Source organism: Alligator sinensis, unplaced genomic scaffold, assembly GCF_000455745.1.
Source record: "Alligator sinensis unplaced genomic scaffold, ASM45574v1 scaffold489_1, whole genome shotgun sequence".
NCBI classification, from domain to species: domain Eukaryota; kingdom Metazoa; phylum Chordata; order Crocodylia; family Alligatoridae; genus Alligator; species Alligator sinensis.
The window spans coordinates 2,779,678-2,784,221 of record NW_005841901.1 but is presented as its reverse complement, the minus strand read 5'-3'; positions in this window follow the sequence as shown (position 1 = coordinate 2,784,221).

Sequence of the window (4,544 nt, the reverse complement as noted above, 5' to 3'; positions counted from 1 at the left end):
CTGTCCGGTCCTTCGTGCCACTTCCAGGGGGCGAGGTGGGGGAGCCGAGGCCATCTGCTCTCACACCCCACTCCCTGCAAGAAGCAGAACAGCGGCAGCATGGGGCATTAGGTGGCAGTACTCCATCCCCCCCTCCCCCCCCAATCATTCTTGACAGGCAATTTGCTAGTTACTTCTATAATCAAGTACTAAATAAAAGTACAGTAACCAGAGTTACTGGCAGTAGTACTGGCAAACATCTTTTAAGTGATGCTACTGCTCAGTAGCCTAATAATACTGTGCAGTAGCATGTGAGCAGTGCGAGTCCTGCAATGTGCTATTGCTCAGTATTCGGCTTGTACACAGTCTTGTGTAGATGCGCCCCTTGTGTAGGTAAACGATCATCTACATGAGTAAGGAGTCACTGAGTGCATCTACATGTGCAGTTGATGTGAAGCGATTAAACTCTGGAGCACTTTGACCTGGAATAAACTGCGCATCGGGAGCAGCGTCTACATGTGAGCCCAGGACAGCAGCACTTTGAGCTGGGGTAGAGCAGGCCTGGGCTGGCAGCAGTCTCAGGGGGTCAGCCCCAGGTTCTGGGTGGCAGGGTTGGGCGGCAGAGAGGCTGACGGGCATGAGAGTGCTGAGCGTGGCTAGGCAGCATGTAGGAGTCTGGCCCCCTGCTGCCTGGGCTGACTGGGCGCAATTTATGCCCACGGTCACTGTCTTCATGTATTTCACTGCAGTTAATTATTCCACCCTAAGGCGGTAGTCCCTGATATTATCAGCTGCACCGGCCAAAAAAGTCAATTACTGCTGATGTTAATCTTCCTTTTATTGGTGCCAATTCGATATGCAACTGATATATTGATGCATCTCTAGTGCATTTGCCTTCCTTAAAAAAATAAATGCGTACATGGAACCCAACTTTATGCAAGTTCTCCTTTTAACTATCCGGGGAAAAAAAAGTACTACATTATGTGAAAATAATACTTGTACTTATTATTAAGGTGTTGTCTAATTGTGTTTGTCTAAGAGTTTTTTTAGTTTACAACATGATCTTGGCAAGGAGTATGTAGCTGGAATATTACTGAATTACAAGTAAAATGTTTTCAAACTTTGCAGGTAGATATAAAAACTGAATTTTCACCAATAATGCTATTACAGTTAACCTGTATTTCAAAGTGTTAAGTGTAACAGTTTGTGTATTTGATAAACTTTGTGGAGGGAACTTAGATACCTGATCTCTTACTTTTATAACTGGTTTTATAACGGTCTCTGTACGTTGTGATAACTGGAGCTCGTATGTATTTAATACCGATCTCTCTTTGTTTCTTCTATTTGACCAAGACATTTTAGTTAGTCTTTTGATACTGACCTTCATTACATCTCTTTTAAAAAACCAAGGCATCATTTATTACTTCTAGGGCAATCTGTGTGAATTTCCCAAACAGAAAACCACAAGTGTCATGATTCTTTCTTGTATCCTCACTTTATTTTATAACAAAACAAAATCCACGTGTCTGATTTTAACTGACATTAATCTGTGCCTGCAGACATAGAGGTGAAGGGAGAGAAGTTGGAAAACCTACTCACATTTTTAGCATGCTGACTCAGGCTGCCATGTCTCATCAGTCATCCATTCCCACGTTTCTCAGTGAGGGAATACTAGAATTGGCTTAGGAATGATGATGGGAGGGGAAGAGACTGTGATATTTCTATTTTCAAATGCTTGGGAAATGCAGAAGTGAGCCAGTGGAGCTGAATCAAGTTTTTTTCTTAGTACCCAGGCTTCCTAAATAACAGTTTTTTGGACCTCTTTAAGTGAAAGTTTGACTTTTTCACTGTGCAGTTCTTTTTTCTTTACTGTAATTTCCTATGTTTATCAGTTTCCCAGGAGTAAGATAATCCATTTTGCCCTCTTCAGTCCCTTTGAAAAACATAGTTGCATGTTACATTTGAATTTGTTATTGCAAGATTAACCCACTGAGGTTTACATGATTCATATTCTGATACTTTGGGGAAGGAGGGAAATACATAGGCTACACTCCAAATTCTATTGAGGGGGTCAAACTTGTTTAGCCCTGTGGCCTTGGTTGGGCCCCTGGACTCCTCCCCGCCCCAATGCCGGATCTAGTGCATGTGGCACTTGCTCTGGCCCATCTGTAACCCAGTGGGAAGAGGCCTGGTATCCTGGGCACTTGGCTGCTGCCACAGAAGTAAGCCATACTACTGGGCTGCTTCTTACAGTGCTGCTGGGGCTCCAGTGTCACAGCTCTTGCCTGGGTGTTTGGCAGCCAAGCCAGCGATAGTCATGATGCAGGAGCCCTAGCTGCACCGTGGCTTTTTTCCATGGCTGCAGCTAAGTATGTGGGTAAGAGCTGCGGTGCCAGAGCCCCAGCAGCACTATGGGAAACCCAGAACCCTGGGTACTTGGCTGCCACCCTGGGAGCAAGCCATTGTGCTAGGCTTCTCAGAGTGTTGCTGGGAGGCCCAGCACTGCCAAGGCACACTTACCTGGCACTGTGGGAAGTCTGCCATTGCAGCCAGAGTCAAAGCAAAAGTTTGAGACCTGGATGACCGGGCTGTGTGGGCCAGACCTGGCCCGCAAGCTGTTTGACGCCCCTGCTCTAGTGTGTATTCCCGCCTTTCCCCTATGCAGTGTTTCCTTTACTGAAGCCAAGCCCCTGAGATACAGAAATCTTTGGTTCATTCTGAATGAGCATTCTTTTCCTGTCTGGCTGTCTCTTCATGTTCTAATGTAAATTTGCATCCTTTTGAATGTGTGTTGACCAGCAGCTGTTTTACTAATTATCTTGCTTCTCATAAATTATTCAACAGTCGTCATCTCCTCATTCTCCTCTCCTTCATCCAGTAGGAATTTTGACAGATGATTTTCTCCTTGATCTTTAACTTTTGTCATCGTCATAATAATTGTCTATTCTATATGTAGTAATGGTATAACTTCGTATAGAAGAGTTCATGTCTACTTGAAAAGAGTATATCATTGCAGCATAATATTGTATATGCTATAAATAGCCCTTCTGAGGAGGAAGGGGTTAAATTCATGATAGCACTTTGAATAGGCTGCCTTTTTCATAGCCAGCCTATATTTTAGAAATTTCTCTATGAGGCAGTTACCTAGAACAGGACTGTAGAGCATATGAGTTAAAGTGGCACAAGCAATAGGTAGCTTTGCAGTTGGGGGGGCCATTAAGCAAGTACAAAAACAGTTATCATTGTAATCACTTCGGAGCGGTACCATGGGTTTGAGTTTCAAGTAAGTGTGGATGACTCGGTATTTTTGGGTGTAGGAGTGAGAAGCAATGGCAAAGCTTAACTTAACTGCCTTTGCAAGCACTCATTCCACTTGGGCGATTCACTTGTTCATTTTGTTAATGGGTCCTCTGGTTTTGCCTCTTCTGATCTATTCTAATTTGTCTTGCCCTAATATGAACAATTGATTCAGCAGCAGAACTTCCATCAGGTTAGTTTAAATCGATCAATGGCAATTCAAACCCTTGCCGTTGTTTCTACCCTTGCTTCATGTAGGAAATTATGCAATAAGTTAATGGGGGGGTATCTTTCAATATTGGCTTATGATGTGTTGTATTTTGGGTGACACATGTCACTGCCCTTATTGCTTATATTATTAGTATCATATTTGGATTTTATGCTGCTTTGGCCTTTCATGGGTACGCGTCATCTGCTGAGGAGCATGCCGGTCGGTGCTCAAAACAAATTAATATCCTCCAAAAAAAAGCTTATTACAGAAATAATTAAGGGACTAGAGGGATTTGGCTGTGGGGAATGATTAAATAACTTGGTGTATATAACTTGGCTAATCAGTCATTGACATTTGGAAAAAAATATTTAAAACAGTGTATGGCAGTTTAGTGAAAATGATGAATAAAAAGCTGACTACCTAGAGAAAATTGACTTTGAAGAAATCTATTGAATAGTATCCTTGATTTCATAGTTTGTTGGCTTTAACCTTCATTAAATAAAGTATTTACTTGAACAGCCTGCACTCCTAAAAGCATAGACGGCATGGCCTATCAGGTTTTCTCCATCTCTGATTTTTATAAGAAATGAAGATTTTAGAAAACTGAATCTTAGATTGTATTGATGGTTAGTTACATAAAATAGTTAATTTTCCCAAGAATCTTACATTAAGTTAAACATTGGATGGGTCGTGTAGCTGATGCAAATCAACTGAAATAAGGACAATAACCGCATTTTATTGTGGTGAATACATAGGCTAATGGTGATCTTCTGACATGTTGAGTTATCTGCTCCACATAAATAACTTTGCACTTTTTGTGGTTGATGAAGTACAGAACATCATCTGTTTTAACTTACATTTTTACTTTTGTATTGATTTTCATTATTGTAAATTATAATAGGCACTGTATAATACCTGTAGCTTTCTGAAAAGACCATGTCAGATTTGACATTGACTTCTGAGGAGAGGGTGAGAGAACTGGGTTTATTTAGTCTGCAGAAGAGAAGTCTGAGGGGAGATTTGATAGCAGCTTTCAGCCAACTACAGGGTGGTTCCA